The following is a 24,032-nucleotide window of genomic DNA, read 5'->3' as shown; positions in this document are numbered from 1 at the left end:
TCAAAATTTTGAGTAGTGTGGTTTTCAATCATAGGTAGCGCATGGCCAATGTTACACTTGTGTAAAGTGATCACTTAAGGCTAGATATTCGATAGCCCGAAACATAATTTTCTTTTAACACAGGTAACGTTTAACGTAATTAAATTTTTTGCTTAAGACGACGTTTTTTATTGAAAAAATAAGTTTTTCTCCTTGAAGAATATATGGTTTTGAAAAGAAAACAGTTATTGAAAGGTATGGAGTTTAAGATAATGATTTTATAAAATATTCTAAATAATATATATGCACGGATACACGTCTGGCTGTTACTGAGTTGTAATTACATGTGTTTGCAAGTACCCCCTTCAACCAGCTTTGAACAGGTCGTAAGCCCTGTTATTACCTAGATTCTTTTCAAATTATTCATTTGACCCAAAAGTATGAGATAACTCCTCTGTGCTTGGCACGGCAGAGTGGTAGTCCGGACCATTATTCAGTATAGGCTAGAGGCATAGTAACATAAGTCCACTTAGTCGCCTTTGTGGCCCATAATAGATTCAGACTTACTGCCTTTCGGCTATCAAGGGGTACTTTTAGTGGTCTAATGAATAATTACATTGCAGATAGTTAGTTCCCTAACAAGTAATACTATAAAGCGATGACGTAGGGTTGCACTTTTGATGTGGAAGCGGAGATACAAGGAAGAAAGGATTACTCATATGAATACTTTTCTTACATTTTCAGCGTGTCCAAATACTTGTTCACAAATCTGGATTATTTCTAATTATAGGAGTTATTTTTCATATTAATTTTTGACATCTCAAAAAAAAGCTTATTTTCATCTCACCAATACATGTCTCTAGTTCTAGTGATTCAAGAACAAGGTTTCGAAATTGGTTCATATATATAGAACTTCCAAGAATTTGAGTAGTGTGGTTGTCAATAATGGGTAGAATTGGTGAATGTTACACGTGTGTAAAGTAATCAATTAAAGCTGGTGCCTATGACGGTCGTCAGCCCCGTAAATGCCCAGACTTTTATATTCTTCCTCATCTTTGATTAGATGTAAAAAATAATATGAATACTTTTCTTTTAACATCTCAACATAGATGAAGAAGAATATTGAAGTCTGAGTATTTACACGGCTGGTTTAGTGATCACACGTGCAATATTCACCAATTTTACCCATTTTGGAACTCTTGGATATATTGATCAATATCGTGACATAGCACATATGAGCTCACAACACACATCTGTGTTAAATTGAGGAAACCTTTTATTAAGTAGATACTCTTTTACATGTATGCAAGATCCGAACTCCGGACTATATTTACACACTGCGAACCGCCTGAAAACATGATTTTCTTATGTAATTTGACCGGTTATTTTATTTAAAACATTTTTAGCGTGTCCAAATACTTAATACGCTTACCAGTTAATTTTACATATTTAAAAATGATTCGAAAGTGGAGATAATCCAGATTTGTGTACTAAATGTTGTACATTAAATAAATTCAATAAAACTCAAAATTTGTTTCTAACCAATTTAATTTTTGGTACTTTTACCAATCAATTTCGACAAACACCTTGGCATCTACAGGGATAGATATACATATATAAATATACTAAGTTTAAAACTGAGATATATTCGTAGTTAGTTAAGTAAATTCGTTTTTCTACGTAATCCCGGCTGACTATAGAATTACGAGCCATGGATTCGTTAGAAAGAATTACGTTATTTCGAATCAGTAGTTTTACTTCATTAAAGAACGTATTCTTCACCAAAAAAATAATACCTCAATAAAATAAATTGGTATTCAAAGAGCTTGACCGTAAGTAAGAAGTAACTGATCTGGATCAGTATTGTGTCATTGGATCAGGGATGTCGTGTTATTCAATAAGCGGTCATTCAACAAGCCATTGTAACTTGTACCAATGTTTATTGTTTGTTAAGGAACTGTTGTTTTAGATTATTATACAGGATGGCGCAAAATAAATCACTTTATCGGAAGATGTAATTTTTTTAAATTATGATGTAAACCAATGTATTTGATAATTTCATTTAAGTTTTGTACTAACATTTTTTAGTGGAACTACATTTTATAGAATAAAATAACAAGTATATAGTTTTTTTCATTTTATTTGACCTGGTGTAAAGCTGGACAAAATTAATGGTTTTCAACCCCTGCCTTGTTGTGTATATAACATCTTCATAGTACTTTTTACTTTTAAGTGTGTAAATAGTGCTATGATAGTGAATGGTAGTATTGTTTGCATGCTGTGGTAGTGATTGTCCTGACGAAGAGATGGATACGTCTCGAAACCGGTAGACATATAAATCTCGGTGAGTGGTTACATTCTTAAATTACAAACATTTTTGTAAAAAATATAAAAGTATCATGTATCTACCTGTAATTGGCTTTGTGTTAATTGTTTTGTTTACTATTTTGTATTTGTAGCTGTTGGTTTTCGTAAAAAAACGAAATGTCTTATTGAAGTAACGCTTTTCTTTATTTGCCTTTCATTATCCATGCATACAGTACATATCACTCCTTTCAACAACGTCATATATCAAAAATCGTCAATTTTCAGCTGTGCATGTTTTCGAAATGCTAAGAAAATGAACTGCAATATATCCCAGTAAAAGCGGCATATTTTTAACTTAATATTTACCCGCTACAGGGCAGAAAGTGTTGTTTGTGCATTTCGAAGAAAAGGTATTGTTTAATATTTTTTTTAAATATACTAAATATTTTTCAATTGGAGAAAAAACATTCAGATTTTACATAAAAATATATGTTGCATAGTAAAAAGTTCAATAAGTGGCGTGATTTTTATTTTTAATACATTGTGTTATAATTTTAAACTTTAAAAATGATCTCTTGAAAAATCAAGTTTTTTGATAGATGGCGTTGTTGAAAGGAGTGAGTGGTGTGTATAAACCATCTGTCATACAATATCACTTAATGAAGAAGTACTCGTATATTTAATATGCTAACATTGTGGTGAAGAATTGCGATGAATAGGGTATGAATGGCTCGTCGTATCGTTGTGGAGGCTTGCCCGATACAATGGAGTGGCGTGAATGTCTCCTGCTCGGGTTTTGTTCTGGACAATGCGACATCATCAGCGCGCCCCCTCCCGCCGCCACCACGAGCCACTGGAGACCGTGAAGGATATTGCGATTATTCAAATGTAACGTTTTGTGAGGACCTCCAATTGAATGAATGCGAATGATATATTATGGAAACTTCAATACACATATCAGCGTAGGAAAATATTACAGCTGACTTGGTGTTACAATCGATTAAAATAATCACACATTCAATTAAATAACTATCACTTTCCCTGATCATGCTTTTTTCAGTCTTCCTCTGTTTCTATTAATCTTGAGGTTTCAAAAGTGTACGTAATCGGAAGGAATGTATGACTAATGTCGGGACAGAAGAGTGTGGCATCCCATCCCCTGACTTCCCTTGCGGGGAAACGGCGAGATGGTAGAAGTAGTAAACCTTAAAAAAACATAACAATGTCGTTAAAATTATATGTGTATATCCTTCTAATATGTATTTTTTCCTATTTATTATGTTTTTTTCACATTTTTTCTGGGTAAAAATGTTACATGAAGGAAATTGTAAAAAATTTTACCCTGAAAAAATGTGGAATAAAAACATAATCAAAAGGAAAAAATGCAGTATAAGAAATAGAACGATAAAAATTTAAACGAATGCGAGTTTTACAAAACAAATTTTTGTTTCAACTTGAGTTTTTAATTAAATTAAATTTATTTGTTATATTCCAATTCTCACACTGAAATTAGGAACATGAATTTCAGTTAGACGTCCTTAGTTTTGACTGCGGTAAGGATCTTCATAATACTCCCTTGTCCTTGGGCGGGTTAAGGGATTTGAAGTTACTGCGCCCCCTAACCCCTGCTCTGTCCCATTGTAAATGAGCTAAATCCTGCTTTATAGCGCTTAATAGAGTCCAAATCTAATACTTTACTTAGAAGGTTTAGTCGACCTGCTAAATACACGTCACGTTGTTAAATAGTGATTTTAAAATGAAAATTCTGTTTTACGAGAGTTTTTTTTCTTTATTTTAAATTCTTTTACATTTCATTATATATATATATATATATATATATATATATATATATATATATATATATATATATATATATATATATATATATATATATATATATATATATATATATATATATATATATATATGTGTGTGTATTTGTTTGATTTTGTTTACGTGAAATATTTTCAGCAGGCTGTATTGATTTGTTCTTGTTGGACTCATCCCTCATAAAACGTCAAACTTGTGATTAAAAACTCCACGGGTACTCGAAAAAACATCAAATAAATCACGTTCGAACTTTATTCTGCTCACATTTATATATATATATATATATATATATATATATATATATATATATATATATATATATATATATATATATATATATATATATATATATATATATATATATATATATATATATATATATATATATATATATATATATATATATATATATATATATATATATATATATATATATATATATATATATATATATATATATATATATATATATATATATATATATATATATATATATATATATATATATATATATATATATATATATATATATATATATATACAGTATCTACTCAATGAATTAGGGCCACCCATTATTTTTTTGAATACTCTGAAATCTTTTGGATTATTACCCATTATTTTACATAAATACTTTAAGTTTTCTATTGACATCTAATATTATGTATATTACCTTCAATAATATGTAAAATATACCTGGATTATTTAAGCCTTTACAAAATTTCAAACCCTTTTTCTGAGAAAGGTCCCTAATTAGCACAGGTAGACAGATAGTTGAAAGTTCAAAAAATAGTCCTATCTCATTTATTAGTGAAGTTTCTTGAGTTCTGGTTGTTGTTTTGTTCAGAAAGGTTATATAGTTATCGTGTCTTGTGAAAAAAACTTCATTTTTAATTTTAGTTCATAATGTATAAATTTTTTTTGTAAACACAAGTGTTTTTTTTGAAAAGGACAAAATGGGAAAAAGTTAAGTCATTTCTGAGGAAAAAAAGTCTAGTGTTATAGTGCAACTGAAATTAGGAATACTATCTAATTGAGAAATTTCAAAAAAAGAAAACGTTTCTCGTCAAACAGTGGACAGAATTTCAAAATCAATAAAAAATCAGTCACCCGCCACCAGCAATCGGCGAAAGAACTGTCGTAGGATTAGAAAAACAACACCGAGGACTGATCGAAAAATCGTTCAAAGTGCCTTAGAAACCCGTAGTGCATCAGCAAAAACATTAAAAATAAAATTGGAAGAAGAGGGTATAAATATATCGGTATCAACACTGAGGCGACGTCTTTACGAAGTAAATCTGAAATGCAGGCGCCCTGTAAAAGTACCAAAATTGACTCCACGAATGAAAGCGGATCGATTAAAATGGGCCAGGCTACATCGAAATTAATCGGTAGATGATTGGAAAAAGGTATTTATTTTAATTGAAATCTCAACATATCATTTTAGTAAATAAACCTATATATTTGAATTAAACTTAAATTTTCATTATTTTTCAGGTCATCTTTAGTGATAAGTGCCGGTTAGAAGCCGTGACAGAGAGCCATCGATTCGTCAGGAGAACACAAATGGAACGTTACAATGAGGTCTGTGTGGTAAAAGTTATCAAACACCCCCCTGCAACAATGATATGGTCATGTATTATTAACAATTTTCCTGGGCCGTAGTTTTTCGTGGAAGGAACAATGAACCAAAATTCCTATAAGCAGGTCCTCGAACGAATTTTATTGCCCTTCTACCATACACTCGACCCAACAGAAGGTCCATACACCTTCATGCAGGATGGGGCACCTTGCCACCGGGCTAAATCAATAATAAAATTTTTGTCTAACAAAAATCTGACTTTGCTCCCCTGGCCTGGAAATTCTCCGGACCTTAATCCTATAGAAAACGTATGGAGCATGTTAAAAATAAGGTATACTCATTTCCAAATCCGACTGTAGACTGTCTAAAAAAAATATTCAAAAAATTTGGTCAGAAGACGAAGAAATAAAAAAAATGATACAACAGTGCATTTTAAGTATGCCAAAAAGAATTGAGGCAGTTATTTCTGCCAAAGGTGGAAATACTAAATACTAACTATATTTATATGAAAATATATGCATAATTTAAGCGTAATAAAGTGTTCATGTGTAAATAAAATTCAATGTTGTTTTATTCAAGGTTTTCTCTGAGTTATTTCTGTTTGAATTGAGAAATTGCGCAAAATTCTGCGTGGCCCTAATTCATTGAGTAGATACTGTATACATAAATATATAAATATTAATATTACATTCCTCGCCATAACACATCATTCTTCAATAATTCCTTCTCTGTCCAAGTGGCCTGACTGAGGAATGAATTACCTTTAAGAAACGTCTGAGACATTACTATTTATCATTAGAATCCTAACTGTCCATCAAACCTCCTCCCTTAGTTTTTCCCTCTACCTCCTTCCCTAAACTCCTTTTTTCCTTTGCCCTTCTTATTATCATCTTTTTATTTGTTTTTTTAAACGTCAATTTGTAAAATATATATTTTTTTAATATTCAAGTACTTTATACCCTCTGATTGCAAACAGCTATATATGATATCAAAAGTTTTGGTTTATATTACTAGTCTGTTTTTAGTTGGTTGGAAGATATTGCTTTTCATTAATGAGCTTGCCAATGTACTTATTTCTTTTCTGTATATGAGGTTTAAATAAATAAATATTAATTATAATTATAAGTAGGTACCAAAAATATATATATATATATATATATATATATATATATATATATATATATATATATATATATATATATATATATATATATATATATAATATTAATACAAAAAAGATCCCACAAAGGCATGGCCTGTGTGTGGGTGTTCATTTTATTTTACGTTATAATAAAAGGCACTGGCAAGAATACAATAGATATCAGAAAATGAAAAAAGATTCAAAATCATAAAATACAAATAATTGATTTTAACAGAAAACAAAAAAAATCAAATATGTGCTATGTGAGTTGCACGTTGAAAAGAAGAAGGTTAGAATGATTTTAAAGTCTATTGAATTTTCTCAAATTATTCTTTTAAATTCTCTTTTAAACAATAGTAGCATTTTACAACATTTTGGATGTGTCCAAATACTTGTTCTATCACATGGTTTTTCTCAGTTTTTGGCAAACTGCAAACAAGTAAACTATCTCCACACACCCTTTGAATCTATGGCCATTTTAAACTCTTTATCCAATTGGTTATTCAGTTCGCATTAAGAAAATGTCGTAATCTTTTTACACTTTTCCAACAATGGTCTACCGTGCGGTTCCTTCAAATGGTTTTCCATAAAGGATAATGATAGTATAATTTTCCTCAAACTCTTTTCCACACGTACCTCTCCCTTCAACAGCAATATACACATGTACATATTTTTAAACGAGTCTTATTTTCAAAGACAATGTAAATGGCATTGAAATGAAATTCTTGACAATGTGTTCATTTTTAATTGTATTTATTTGTTTGTGATTTATATTTAAAGGGTATTTTACATTTAAGCTACAGATGAACTATGAATTATATGGCATAATGTTTGAATGTACATTACCAATATAAAGTTTTAAAGTTGTGGGTAGGCAAGTACTTAAATATAATTAGATTTGAAACATTATTATGTTCGTTGCACTGGCAACTCAGAACTAAACATCCTGGAGAAATAATTGAGAAACTTCAGTTGTGTCACTGCCTCCTAGACAATATATACCATGAACTATTGGAAAAATATCGGATTTATTTGATTTGCCATTATCATCATTATCATTTTATTATCAAGGGTACTCTACATAAAAAGAAAAATTAAAAATTCTGATAGTATTTTAAGAAATCCTAAAAATAAATAATTTCATTAATTTTCATTTAGAATATATGTAAGTTGGTAACATATGATAACATGCGATCTTTGAGCCTAAAAACGAATGTATGAATGCAATAGTTTATTAGGTTAAACGTATGCTTAATTTTTAATTAAAATTTCACTTATTGAATACCACTATTTCTTAAAATCTAATGTGTTTCGATGCATTCCGCACCATTTTCAAACACCGTGTGTGAAGCTTAGTCTTGATTTTAGAGTAACTTGAGATATTGAAAGATAAAATGATGGTAGAAGCTGTTTTTTTTTAATTTTATTTTATTTATGTATCATCATTCAGGTCTGTATAATAACTAAAATATAAAATATAAAATTGTTCTATAAATAAGGAGAGGGGAAAGTAAGGGGAAGGGGTTAGTCAAGGAATGGAGTTTGAAAATAAAGAAAAATGGAAAGCAGTGCCGAAGAATTTTGAAACAATATATTATTTAATAAACTTCAAGTACTTGGGAGTGTACGCGACTGAAAATGGCAGCCTTCAAAAGGAACTGGGAGTGCGATTAGGACTCGCAGGGTCCGCATTTAACAGTATGAAGGCTGTCTGGAGATCGGATTTATACTCGGTGAAGACCAAATGCCGCCTATACAATGCCTGCATTGCTCCTGTTCTCTTATACGGCTGTGAAACATGGCACCTTACAAGGGCCCAGAGCAGCCGTGTACTAAGCTTTGAGAACAGGTGTTTGCGGAGAATTTTAGGCGTGCGGTGGTTTGACTTTGTGAGGAATGAAGAGATAAGGCGTAGGACGCAGCAAATCTTGGTCACAACTGTCGTCAAGAAAAGGCGATTCAGTTGGCTTGGCCATGTACTCCGCATGCCTCCTGAGAGCCTTAATCAAGCTTGCCTCTTTTACAAGGCATCAGGTTCGCGCCGCCCAGGACGACCACTGCTGACAATTCGTCGGCAGTTCTCGTCAGAACTTCGGGACTTCGCGACGCGGATCTGACTTGGGAGGATGCAAGGGAGCTGGCAGCCGACAGAAAAGCCTGGAGACAGTTTGTGGACTCCATATGCTCCACCTAGGGAGCGGTTATGGTTTATTATTATTATTATTATTTAATAAATTATTATTAGAATACAGGTTTTTTTGTATTTCTAAATTTTCAAGATAATTCATAATTTGGCCTTTATATGGAACAAAGTGTAATAATTTTAATTTATGAGAGTGAAATGAGTGATTAAAACAATTAATGAGTGAAACATGTAGTCTATAATAAAACTCAAGTGGTAAAAAACGAAGTGTTTTCTTTAATCATTATTTATGTATTCTTTATTTTGTATCATCGGGAACATGGACAATAGGGAGAACGCTTTAGACATATTGTTAATTATGGGTTTATTATTATTATATATTTCTATGAATTTCTAATGTTTCTAGCAGTTTACGACTTTTCGTATTAATAATACAGTCTAAAAATTAAAGAGGGGATCTGAGATTTCTATTTCATGACGTTTAACGAACGGCTATCCACTACAATAATTTGATTGCTATTTTTAATAACAAGTTTACTGTATGAAATTGATATGTTCGTTTTAAATTGTAAAAGAAAAATACTCGTTTTTAACCACTTGAGTTTATTTGATTCGAACGACTAGTTTCGGTTTTGTCCGCCTCCGTGGTGTAATAGTCAGCGTGTTTAGCTACCGTGCTGGAGGTCCCGGGCTCGTTTCCCAGGGGGGGGGTGAAAATAAATATTAGTGATTTAACACTGTCATATTTATTTAATATTACCCTGGACTGGTTCCTGAAGCGCAAGAGTGATCACCTTGCCTTCATGTAAGTAATGATCAAGATAACACTGCGTCAATTTGATGCAGTGCCCTATGCACCATTAGGTGCGAATAAGGGTTCAAATAAAAAAAATAAGTTTCGGAAGCTTTGCTTCCATCTTCAGGTCTAAATAAAAACAAATATCTAATAAACTCGAGTGGTAAAAGAACGAGTATTTTTTTCCAATTTCATCATGTCTTACCACAAAGTGAACACTGAAACAATAAATAAAATATTTATTTTTAATAATTAATAATAATTCACGGCCTGTTTTAAATATACAGAAAGCACTGGTTGAGGTAAGACTTTGTGGATACTGCTGACAATATAGTATATCGATACTGGTGTCTCTTTCAACCCCATACTATGTAGTTGAAAGGGGAGGAAATGGGATGGGGGTAGGGAATAAAGTCCGAAGTTAGTTTGAGTATAATTCCATATTAATTATTCATACCTTTCCTGAGAGTTTGTCCCACAATAAAGAGTTTGTGGCACTCGCGGCTGTCAAAGTTGTATTGTGTTTAGCATTCTAGTGCCGAGGATAGTTTCTTAACTGCCGAGGACATAAATTAGGAATGCTCTTGGAGAAATCTGAATCACCCCGACAAACTAGATAAGTTGCATCAGAAGATCTGCATCGCTGTGATCCGGTTCAAAGATCGGACGGTGAATTATTTAGTTCATTCTGCTGAAAAACAATATCGAACATAATCCCATCGTTGTAGAGGTAGAACTTTTAACGCAAATCGATAAAGACAAAAGAAAGCAATTGGACCCTAAATATTTAGTATAAATTTATGCATTTTTTCGACACAGTTTGACAAGTGCCCTCGCAAAGCGAAATGGTTCTCGCAAAAAAAAAAATAGAATCGAAAATCATGTTCTGATTATTGATAATATTTTTTAATGATATTGCTATAAAACTGTTATTAAAAAACCTCAAAAATCAAAACGTAAAAATAAAAACTTCCCAGTATAAAATCACTTTCTGTCTTTTTAAATAATATCGATCGTATTATTTTTAATAACAATACGTAAATTATACTTGAGTGATAAAATAAATAAAACTATCCAAATACATTCAAATATGAAAATAAAAAATGAGTGTTTGAAAGACATATACGTTTCTGGTTACACATTTTTAAGCAAAAAAAATTAACAAATTAACAAATCTGGGGATAAAATATTTATTAAGGTATCAAACATTATAGAAAAGACTATAGTTTCTCAGTTGAATCTTTTAATTTAAGTATTTTCTCTAAAAAATCACATTAAGTATCGAGATGAACTGATTTCTTTAATATCAAGAGGTTCGTCGGATTTCGTTGAAATCGATCTATCGGATTAAGTGAGCTACATATAAACTGACGTGAAATCAAGAACAAGGAACATTTTTCAATGTTATATTAACGGTAATGAAAAAATATTAAAATCTTCCTCAAATTCACATTTCATTATCAAATTACAATTCCTTATCTCTCTCCAGTAATGTTAAAATTCTTTTACAAACCACAGTCGTGTAAAAACTTGAATTTTCCGTACAAAGAGTGGGAACTTCACATTTTATCTCGCGAATCCAACTTTCTTACTCAATTATTCGGCGAAGAAAGCGAGATTCCGCCTTTTAAAAAATAAATTTTGACGGCCATTGTTAACTTTTTGGTCAATTCGACGATTTCCTCAAGTAACGTAATTTATTGTCACGAAAAAATAGGTCAAAATGGCGCCACAAAAACATTTTGAAGTCGAAACAATATTAATTTGTTTGTCGTGATTCTCATTATGAAAAATAACGTAAATTATCGAGTCCCTTAGTACTGATATATTTAATAATAAATAAAAAAAATCTTAATAGAAATTCCTCCATTTGGAGTAAACACAGTATTCGTGATGAGAAAAAGTCTACCCACTATCACACACATACACACACATATATATACATACATAGCATATTCTTTACCTAACATTTAAGCCCTGGGAGAGCTGGACCTCACTTCACACATAATTTTATTTATATTATAAATTTTATCACATTTATTTCCTTCTTTTTTAAATACATAAAGCAAAAATATTTTTAAATTTTTTTAACTCCTGTTCTTTCGATAACTCTTTTGTTTTATTTTCTCTTTTTTATTTTCTCTTTTCTTTATTTCGAAGAATAAGTTTTTTTTTAATACCAAAAAATTGGTCCTTTTTTAGTGTATCTTTTACTAACAAAGTACTTTATATTGGCTATAATTTATTCCACTTAAATAATAAAAAGCACATACTCAAAATATACGATATGAGTGAGTAGGTACATATATTATACAATAGGTCTCGTATGTGAGTGTTCCTGATATATAAAATCATGTAATCTTTTCGTGGCTTCACTGGAGCCATTGTGAATCCATTATTGGAATGAAAATACCGAGAAAGTAAGGTCTACTTATTGAACTTACCACTTACATAATATGCTTTTAGCTATCGATGAAAATACTGTAAGTCTAAAAAAATTACATTTTTTATTTTTTACTAATTTTTTATCTTTTTCTCATATTTTTTAAAGTGTATTTTCTTCCAAACCATGTCAACACACCTTTCTTAATTTTATCGATAATGCTTATATCAGCCTTGCATTCTTTCTTTATTTCACCTTTCGAATATGTCGTCACTCCTTTCAACAACGTCATTTATCAAAAACTTGATTTTTCAGGAGATCGTTTTTAAAGTTTGAAAATACAATAAAATGTATTAAAAATAAATATCAAGCCACTTAGTGAACTTTTTACTGTGCAACAGATCTTTTAAGGTAAAACCTAAACGTTTTTTCTCCATTTGAAAAATATTTAGTATATTTATAAAAAATAATTAAACAATACCTTTATTTCAAAACGCAAAAACAACACTTTCTGCCCTGTAGCGGGTAAATATTAAGTTAGAAATATGCCGCTTTTGCTGGGATATAGTACATTTTCTGGGCGTTCCGAAAACATGCACACCTCTCAATTTGTTGATTTTTAATATATGACGTTGTTGAAAGGACTGAGCGATGTATCACACGTCATTTGCTGCATATTTGTTTGAGAGATCGCAATCCGACTGCATTCAGTCTATTTAAATCCTTCTTTTGCCAACTCTATGCTGCGCATTCGTACATTAGAGTTGAAATTCAGATTGCCTGTTTAGCTTTTGGCTGAAAGGATTTTATTTTCTATAAGTGATTTCAGTAATGAAAAATAAAAAAAAACATATAATAAAATAAAAAGGGATGGAAAAATAAATAACTTCTCATAACGAGCAAAGAAGCGTTAAAAAGTTAATCCTATAACGAGTGACATTTCCCATAACGAGTTACAGAGGAAGGGCAAGTCCCCTTTTCATTCATTCATACATTATCTTGTGAGCCAAGACTTCCGCGCCATTGCATTAGTGTGTGTTTCGCTTAACGAATAAGATTCTGGAACGAATTATGCTCGTTATGAGAGGTTCCACTGTATATCTTTATCAATCTTTCCATCCCTATAAAATATACTTCCAAATTATACGAAATCATCTACCTGTTTCATAATTTCCCCCATTTACCAAAATTTCACACCCGGATTCATCTTATAGCACGATACCTTGATGGTTTTCATCCTCTCAATTATTGTTGTAAATTCAAAATTTATTTTTCCGACTTGAGGTTTTTTACCGGAGCTAAGCAATGCGATGCAATGTTTGTACGTACAAAAGCAGGTTAGTTTGTATGTATATAATTCCAATACCTTAGAATTGTGAGGTCTGTAGGTCAGTTGGCTGAGCTCCAAAAATATACCTTATTTTCTAAGCTATGGTAACTGAATTACAATAACCGAATTAACAATTAATAGTTGGACTATAATTGGTTTACTAACTCTTTCCATTATGCGGTGTGAATACCAAAATCTAGAATAGATTAGAGTTATTCAGTTCGACATCAAATTAGAACTAATATAACACTCTCCTTGTCATTCATCGTTCACTTTGTGTAATACTACAATTATGAATGATATGGACAGTGTTAGATTACCATATCATAAAGTTAATAATGCTTTTAATATGTAAAAGAAAAAAAAATATATAAACTAATTTATTTATAATATTTTGCGTTTAATTTGTCTAACTCCATTTTAATTAATATATTCAATTTAAAAATAAATCACTGATTTTTTGAGTCTACTAAACTGTATTCACTGTTAAAAAACGCATAAAAAAAATTGTCGTAATAAGGCGAAATTGTTTCATTCGTTTGAAAATGCTATAACAAGGCGAAACAATTGTCATAAATTTGTTTTTATGTGTTTTTTAACAATAAAATACAATTTCGTAGACTCAAATAATCAATGTTTGATTGTAACATTAATATTAGAAAGAAAAGAACTAATATCTTTATAGCAAGAATCCTTAAATATAAATTATTGTGCTATTTTTAAGTTCTTTAAATGATTTTCTTTATTATTTTGTCTAAATTGTTATTTTGCTTTACTAGAAAGGAAATCTATACTATCCTCTCTTTTAAACCAATATTCAAAGGATTTCCGTTATATTATCATAGTCAAAATGGCTGGTAAAATTTTAAGTCCTTGTTTATACTAGACTTGCTATTCGTTCCAGGACATTGAACGAAACAATAGAACTGAAGCTTGGAAAATATCCTTTCAGTTGTCCTTTTATCTTTAAAATTATTTCCGACCACAATGCCTTATATATTCTTACGAATCTCTGTCGTAACTTTTATCTCATTTTTAAAAGTAAAAAGAAACTTTAAAAATGCCTAAAAAAAAGGTGGATAATTTTAAACCATTATCTTTTAACATGAATATTTGAATTTACCCTAAATGAAATATTTTATATTGGTATCTCAACAAAGATGAAGAAGAATATAAAAGCCTGGGCTATTAAGGCTGGTTTAAGTGATCACTTTATACACGTGTAACAAGATTGACAACCATACTACGCAAGTTGTATGCGTTTCCTCGTACCTGACCACATTCAGGTATCTAAATACTTGACCATGCTGTGTTTAACTCGGTCTTCCTCTGCATCCATTATTACCAACCACATTAAACTTGTAAAATTGTTTAACTGTTCTTTCTTCACTCATTCGATGACATGCCCTTACCATCTCAACACACCTTTCTTAATTTAACCATTAACACTTATTCTAAAAGAAACATTGAATATATTTTTTTTATAAAATGTGTTTTTTTTTTTTCTAGGTAAGTACAACTACCTTCCGTTGATTTTTATAACGACGTAAACGACAATTTACTCTGGATAACGTAAGTACTTAAAATTTTATTTAAAAATACCAATATTAGTAAAGTATTTGTGTTGCCTACTTTCAAAATCTGCCAGATCCATGTAAGTCGATTTTCCAAAAAATACAAAATTAACCGGGTAACATTTATGTTTAAAAGATTTGTCTGTTTTTAGATAAAATATTATGAAATCAAGAATTTTAACGCTCTCTGATTGTCTGATATGGGTCAGAAGGCATGTTTCATGAATAAAGCGGAAATACACGCTGTTTTTAAGTATTTTTAGCAGGGTTTTCAAGTATATAAATATTTTAAATAGAAAACCCCCATTTGGCATTCCGATAGAGTATTTATTTTTAAATATTATAAAGTTGGATCTGGCGGATTTTTAAAGTAGGCGACATATTTAATGTACAATACGTAGTTGTCGCAAATAAAATGTTTAAATAACGTCTTTATGAAATTTATTAGGAAGGTCAAACGAAGAAAACAAAATAAACATCGCTTTAAAATCCTCAGAGGATCAAAACTGTACGGAATTCATGGAGTGTGTAATTGAAAGAATGTAATTGAAGCGAGCTTTTGTTGAACAGATCCAATAGGATTTTGTGTTGTTTCTATTTCCTTTCAAAGAACAGCACAAACACACACTCACACATTTAGATAGATAAATATATATATATATATATATATATATATATATATATATATATATATATATATATATATATATATATATATATATATATATATATATAGTATAGTACCCTGGAGCGGTCCCAGAAGCGCAGGAGTGATCACCTTGCCTTCACGTAAGTACTGATCAAGATAACACTGCGCCAATGCGATGCAGTGCCCTATGTACCATTGGGTTAGAATAAGAGGATTATATAATATATATGACACAAAGCGAACACTTTCGACATTACCAATGAAGTTGAATAAAAAATATATGAGATATTTGACATTTTAATTTTTTTTTTCACAAATCGTGCACTTTTTTCCACACTGATGTAAAATTAAATGTTAATATTTGTTTGCATACTAAATGTTTCATGAGCTAACTTAATAAATAAAATTAAAATAAAACAAAAATAATAAAATTAAAATAACAAAAAAGTTCGCTGAGGACAGGACTCGAACCTGCGCGGGTAGAACCCATTGGATTTCAAGTCCAACTCCTTAACCACTCGGACACCTCAGCTGTTGAAGAATCCGACAGCATAGCTGTTGATAAACATAAATATCCATTTATTGACTCAGATGCTCCGATGATTTTTCGATGCGGCTTCTTGATATGAGAAATGTCTGTTAGAGTGACCAATCTAACAAAAAAAGTATATAATCTATGTACTACGACTATTACTACCGTCACGTCGTTTCTCTGCAGGGGTAGGCATGGAATTCCAAACTCTTCTGTCCTGACATACACTCCGAGCTTCCTTTACATCCATACATCTAGTCATGCATGTCCTCCGATTGCGTAGACTTTCGACACCACCAGATCATAGCTTCTGATTGATCTATTCTTGTCACATCTTTTTCGGCCGTCCTCGTTCTGTTCTTCCATTCACTTCTATAATACCACTTTTTTATGTAACTAACTAACTAACCATCACGCCACCTCACCCAACCACTTGGTCACCTCAGCTTTAGAAAATAGCTCAATAAAATCTGTTTTCTATCGGCTAGTTATACCAAATTTGTTTAAAATATCTGTCGTTAACACGCGTTTTCTCATATTATCAACAAAACACTATTTGGTACCTATTTCAGCCGTGAATTATCAAAAATAAATGTTACAATAAGTAGAAAACAAATTATTTATTGACATCTCATCAAAGATGAAGAAGAATATGGAAGATTGGGCATTTACGGGGCTGACGACCGTCATAGGCTGGTTTAAGTGATTAATTTATACACGTGTAACATTCACCAATTCTACCCATTATTTACAACCACACTACTCAAGTTCTATACATATGAACCAATTTTGAAACATAATTCTTGAATCACTAGAACTTCACTAGAGACATCTATTGGTGAGATGTAAAGAAGCTTTTTACTAAGCAGAAACTCTTATATTGGTATGTGAGGTCCGAATCCTGGATTATAATCACACACATGAGAAACGCCAGAAAATATCATTTTCATTTTTATTATTTGAGCTTATAATTTGACCAGATAATTTATTTACAACATTTTGAATGTGTCCAAGTACTTGTTCACAAAATCTAGATTATCTCCAATTACAGGAGTTATTTTCATATTATTTTTTGACATCAACAAGTATTTGGACACACTCAAAATGTTGTATTTAAACATAATTTCTATCTTCATAATACATCGATTTAATGAAAAATAAAATAATGTAAATAGAACCCACTCCCCAGAGAAATTCGGTCATCAATTTTTGTACTACCGGAAAGGTTAATTTAATAATTATTTTTTAATTACATAAAAAGGAATATCCCGCTTTAAAGTTTAATCTGCAGGTAGGATAGTAAGGATAGGTAATGTAAATGTGAAAAAATACACCACTAACACCTAAGCCAATGCAAAATAAATCTTTCTTGAATTCGTTTTGCCCGTGACGCTAGGTTCGTAGTCGAGCGTCTACCCAACTACGCCACGGCACCTGCTTAAATAAATTTAACTTATTTCTATTAAAGATGTATCTGTTTTCCCATTACTGTTACCCTTACGTGTATATTCAGTAAGTGCTTTCTAGATATTAATAATAATGTTATGTAAATCTTAGTATGTAATATGTTTTGGTGATGAAAAGTAAACAAACACATCATATGTATATTGAACATTTGATATTAGTAACAGACAATTGTAATATACAAATAAGGATAATATAACATATTTCACCATAACATAAACAATGCTTTTACCTCAGACAAATGTGTGTGGGAACGATGTTTGATAGATGTTCAAATGATGAAATAAGGAATGAATGCAATATTCTCAATATTATTAATATTTAAAGCATTTACTTTGTGGTTATTCATTTTTACTTATTTTTTTTTTAAATGTTAATAAAATTACACGTTTAACCTCGGCGCGTAACGCATGTCTGTATTGAAAACTATAGTGCATGTTGGTCTTCGGGTCGACAAAAAACTTCATAGAACTTCCAAGAATTTGAGTAGTGTGGTTGTCAATAATGGGTAGAATTGGTGAATGTTACACGTGTGTAAAGTGATCACTTAAACCAGCCTATGACGGTCGTCAGCCCCGTAAATGTCCAGACTTCCATATTCTTCTTCATCTTTGATGAGATGTCAAAAAATAATATGTTTAAATAATTTAATGAAAATACACCTCTTCCAAATATTTTTCAACGATGACAAAATTACACACAAATATCACCAGATGTCATTACTATACAAGTTACATCATACTAACTGACAGACGGACTTCGACGTTCATTGACTTCGATATTCCTTAAAGGAAAATTCGCACTGACGTTAATTTACGTCCATACTCCCGGACACGTTAAAAAAAAGCTTTCTCAATCCAACATAGATGGCTTTTGTGAACTCATAGCTATAGTGGGTGCAATCATGGGTACAATGGTGAATATTGCACGTGGGTAAAAATGATCACTTAACCAGGCTATGATAGTTCATAAGCCCTCTTATGAGTTCATAATACCCAGAATTCCATATTCTTTATCATGTATGCTGAGATGTTAAAAAATAAGTAAATATATAGGTGTATTTTTCAAGACATCTCACCCTATTTATTGAGCCGTAAGTTATTACCATTTAAAAACTTCCATGAAGAAAATTCCTATTAAACTATCCTCGAACTTTACTGGAACCATAAAGCAGAGATCAAAGTTTTTTTATTTGACCATAAACAGCTTACACTTTGAGAACTACTTGAGTATAATACGGCGTCTGAATACTTGAAGTATTTTTTATATCCCTAAATCTAAATTCTGTTTAAATTCAGGGTAATGGTCAGCACGCTCGGCTACTGTACTGGAGATCCCGGGTTCGATTCCCAGGGTGGGCGAATAAAGATCAGTAATTTTTCACTATAATATTTATTCAATATTACCCTGGACTGGTACCTGAAGCGGAGGGCTGATAACCTTTCCTTCATATGTTAATGATCAAGATAGCACTGCGTTTATATGATGCAGTGCCCTATGCACCACTGGGGTGCGTATAAGGGTTTGAAGATGACCTGTCATAGGTTGTTTAAGACTAAGAGCGTTCAAATCAGAATCCGTTCAGCCGCGGTCAGGCCTGCACGTGTGTCCACGCCCGATTTTTTTGAAGATGTTTTTTGGATATTTTTTTGTTTGTAAGAATATCTTTGGAAAACAAACATTATTTTTTATTTTTTACAAAACCATAGAATTATTTCGAATAAAAAAATTGTTTTCAATGAAAAAATTGTGTTTTAAGAAATTTATTAATTACCGTAGAACGGGGCTACATGAAATTTGATGTGTTACTTGAGCCCAGTACAAAAAAAATATTTAGATCGTGGTATCGATCGAAGTATCGTGACAATAAGTGTCACCTGTCAGGGAAACAATGAATCATGTCCATACGTTCATTATTGAAGACCAAATACAGATTTTAGTTTTGTACTGGGCTGAAGTAACACATCAAAGTTCAAGTTCAAAGTTCTACGGTACGTAAAATGTTATCTGGATTTAGAGAATATTATTATTTTTTAGCATCTCATCAAAGATGAAGAAGAATATGGAAGTCTGGGCATTTACGGGGCTGACGACCGTCATAGGTTGCTTTAAGTGATCACTTTACACACGTGTAACATTCACCAATTCTACCCATTATTGACAACCACACTATTCAAATTCTTGGAAGTTCTATATATATGAACCAATTTAGAAACCTTGTTCTTGAATCACTAGAACTTCACTTGAGACATCTATTGGTGAGATGTAAATAAGCTTTTTACTAAGCAGAAACTCTTATATTAGTATGTGAGGTCCGAATCCTGGATTATAATCACACACATGAGAAACGCCAGAAAATACCATTTTCATTTTTATTATTAAGCTTATTTGACCAGATAATTTATTTATAACATTTTGAGTGTGTCCAAATACTTGTTCACAAAATCTGGATTATCTCCAATTACAGGAGTTATTTTCATATTAATATGAAAATAACTCCTGTAATTGGAGATAATCCAGATTTTGTGAACAAGTATTTGGACACACTCAAAATGTTGTAGAGAATATTAAGTTGCGATTTAACGAATACCGGGCCTTAAGTGCTGTATTTTAGCTTCCGATCTTACCTCCGCAGGCAACAAATGATATTTTAGCATATTTGATACCTGACACCTAAACAAATACAAATGTTGAAATGTATTCAACTGTATTCTAATAATTATGGTAATGAACACGTCAAAAGTGTATTATTTGATTGAAAGAAAACGTTTTTTTAGGCATGTCATCTCAACGGCTGAGGTGTCCGAGTGGTTAAGGAGTTGGACTTGAAATCCAATGGGTTCTACCCGCGCAGGTTCGAGTCCTGTCCTCAGCGAACTTTTTGTTATTTTTATTTTTAAATATTACATTTTTATTTTATTTCATAAGTTAGCCCATATAACATTTAGTATACTTACAAATAAATATGAACATTTAATTTAACATCATACGTATTTACATATTTTTTACAATAAATATAACATTTCTTTTAAAATCCATTCAGACTCTTTTCATTCTTCATACATTCAGGCATCTCATTTTATTTATGTATTAATTTTAAATCACAAGTTTGTCAAAACTGTCACTAAGAATTGTATAGCTACATAAGGACCGTAGTCCATTTGATCTTCACATTCGTTTGATAATGCCCTAACAAGGCGAAACAATTGTCACAACATTAATTTTTTATGTGTTTTTGTTAATAAAATACAACTTAGTAGACTTAAAATATATGTGTTTGATTTAAAATTAATACATAAATTAAAATTGAGTTCTACAAATTAAACGCCAAATCTCATTTTATATTTTCAAAAACCTTTTTACAAAATACAATTTTACGATGTTTTTTTATGGCAGTCTTATTCTATTCTTATTTCTAGTTACATGAAGTAGGACATAGATGTCGTAAGTAATCAGGTAATTACAAGGTTTATGACACTTCATATGATAGTTTAAGTGATCACTTTACACACGTGTAACATTCACCATTCTAACCATGATTGACCCTTACTATTCGTATTTTTAAACTCCTTCAGACACATCTCATTTATTTCCGATATATATGATGTAAATACAAGAGTTGCAAAATTTTCAGTAGTATGGTTCTCAATCATGAGTAGAAAAGTGAATTTTACACGCTTATAAAGTGATCATTAAACTTGTCTATAACGGATCGTAAACCCTATAAATACCCAAACTTCTATATTCTTCTTCATCTTTTTTGAGATATCGTAATGTATAAGTATCATCGTCTGTTTTGTGTGTGTTTATTAATGTCTTATTTTGTATTAATAAATAAACAAGTACGACTTTTTCCTCATTTTTCTGCCACTAACGAGCAAATCTACTTTTACAAAAGTTTTCAATATGCTGGGAAACTTTAATTTTTTAATTGAGCTTATACCAAGCTTTTTCTTTAAGTTCCGGGATAAGTAAAATGGAATTATTGTAGAGCTTTGCATTATTCAGATTTTCGACCTAAGAGATGAGATATCTAACTGCACCACTCTGCGCAGCGTTGAAAAGAAGTTCTTCGTCTATGTCGAGGTATTAATAAAATATCTTGATTTAATTTTTAAAAATCTAGTACAAATATGTCTCTGAGGACAGGACTCGCCACACCACTCTGTCTTTGCAATCATTCTTCGCCTCTTCCACGTTCATGCATCTCCTCATACATACCCGCCGATTATTTTGGCTCCTAACCTGACGGCTTTCGAGTATTAGGCATTTGTAATCGTGCCAAGTTTTTCTCTCGTTGCTAGCTTAAAGAAATAAAATAATATTAATTAAAAACAAAAACAAAAATTATAAATTTAAAAAAAATAAATAAAATTAAAAGAAAAAAGTTCGCTGAGGACAGGACTCGAACCTGCGCGGGTAGAACCCATTGGATTTCAAGTCCAACTCCTTAACCACTCGGACACCTCAGCTGCCGAGAATAGCTAAGTAAAATCAATTTCCCATCGACCAGTTAAGCTAATTTTATTTAAAACATCTGTCGATAAAATTAAACACACGTTTCTGATATAGTAAACAAAACATATCTCTCACTCCATTCAACAAAGTCATATTTCAAAAACCGCCAATTTTCAGTTGTGCGTGTTTTCGGAATGCCCAGAAAATATAGTATAATAGAGAAAATTCAGTTCTTACCTAAAAATATCTGTTGCACAGTAAGAAGTTCAATAAGTGGCTTGATATTTATTTTTATAACATTTTATTATTTTTTTAAACTTTAAAAACGATTTCCTGAAAAATCAAGTTTTTTCATATACTACGTTGTTGAAAGGAGTGAGCGATATATAAAGAAGAATATGGAAATCTGGGCATTTAAAAATAATATGATAAATAACTTCTATAATCGGAGATATCCGGATTTGTGAAAGACCTGTAAATATCCAGACTTCCATATTCTTCCTCATCTATGTTGAAATGTCAACAAAAAAATATCTTATTTGAGTAAGCATCTAGACTCCCCAGTCCTGTTTGATACCTCGTTGTAACTAACATGTTCCGACCGATGAATCCCCAATTTGCGCCTATAGCACCACATCTCAAACGCTTTCAGTCTCCCCATTTTGCCTGCCCGATAGTCCATATTTTGCTTCCATATAACAGTATGCTCCAGACTAGAGATTTAATTAAGGTTTTTCTAATTTTTTAACCTATAGTATTAGATTCTAAAATTTAATATTTTTACAACATTTTGAGTGTTTCCAAATACTTATTGGCAAATCTGGATTATCTCTTATTATTGGAGTTATTTTTCATATCAAAAAATTATATGAAAATTTTAATGATAAAATAATTATAAGAAAAAATTATATGAAAGTATTGTTTTTCATTATTTCTCGACATAACAACATGGATGAAGAAGAATATGTAAATCTGGACATAACAGGGCTTACGACTATCATATGATTGGTTAAGTGATCACTTTATATTGTTTTGAAAAATTTATTATTCTAAGGAATGAGAGATAAAAAATTAAATAAGTTGGCACAGAAAATCAAGGGTGTTGTCTCAACACCTTCCACCCGTTTCAGCGCCCCGCGGCTGCAAGAACTTTTTTAATTTAGACGAGAAGCTTCCACTACTACTACCCATGAAACTTTTTTCACCTAAGGTGATATCTTTAATAAACTTGAAATCAAAGTAGGAAAAGAAAATCATATTACATGCCTTTTTAAATAACTATTTTTTATTTCTTCTTCTTCTTCTTCCTCTTTATTTACAACTATGTCCTGTCACTCTCCGGTCCGCTCCTGGGAGGTGGAAGACCTATAATATATATATAAATATATATTTTTATATATATATATATATATATATATATATATATATATATATATATATATATATATATATATATGTGTGTGTATATATATATATATATATATATATATATATATATACATATATATATATATATATATATATATATATATATATATATATATATATATATATATATATATATATATATATATATATATATATATATATGTGTATATCGTTTCAGTAGAAATTCACATCCACACTTTGAGAGGGGCCTAGTTGCCTTGGCCTAGAATCATAATCACGTATTTCCATATGCCGTATAGCTTGCACGTATTAAATTTATGGACGTAAGTGAACTTAAATGGATGTACTTTGTGGACCTTTGGATGTCTTAGCACTAAACCAACCCTTGGGGAGAGAGATAAGGCGGGGATGGAGCATTGTATTGAAAGTAATCTCCTCGAGAAAATAAAACATTGTGTATCAATTCTACGCTTGGTAG

General features: G+C 31.0%; 1 protein-coding gene and 3 non-coding genes across 5 annotated transcripts in view; 2 read left to right on the top strand and 2 right to left on the bottom strand.

Annotated features, from left to right (window-relative positions):
• The window catches only part of LOC148300348 (ras-like GTP-binding protein rhoA), a 198,859-nt gene that overhangs the window by 85,904 nt on the left and 88,923 nt on the right, over positions 1 to 24,032 (top strand). The gene's annotated exons all lie outside the window — the stretch shown is intronic.
• Positions 16,162 to 16,243, bottom strand: TRNAS-UGA (transfer RNA serine (anticodon UGA)). The gene has a single exon. It is a non-coding gene; the product is annotated as a tRNA-Ser (tRNA).
• On the top strand, positions 20,501 to 20,582 carry TRNAS-UGA (transfer RNA serine (anticodon UGA)). The gene has a single exon. It is a non-coding gene; the product is annotated as a tRNA-Ser (tRNA).
• On the bottom strand, positions 22,098 to 22,179 carry TRNAS-UGA (transfer RNA serine (anticodon UGA)). The gene has a single exon. It is a non-coding gene; the product is annotated as a tRNA-Ser (tRNA).

This window comes from Brachycentrus maculatus, unplaced genomic scaffold (assembly GCF_059751285.1).
Source record: "Brachycentrus maculatus isolate JH-2025_06_01 unplaced genomic scaffold, ASM5975128v1 h1tg000748l, whole genome shotgun sequence".
In the NCBI taxonomy this organism is placed as follows: domain Eukaryota; kingdom Metazoa; phylum Arthropoda; class Insecta; order Trichoptera; family Brachycentridae; genus Brachycentrus; species Brachycentrus maculatus.
This window is presented reverse-complemented; position numbering and strand designations above follow the sequence as displayed.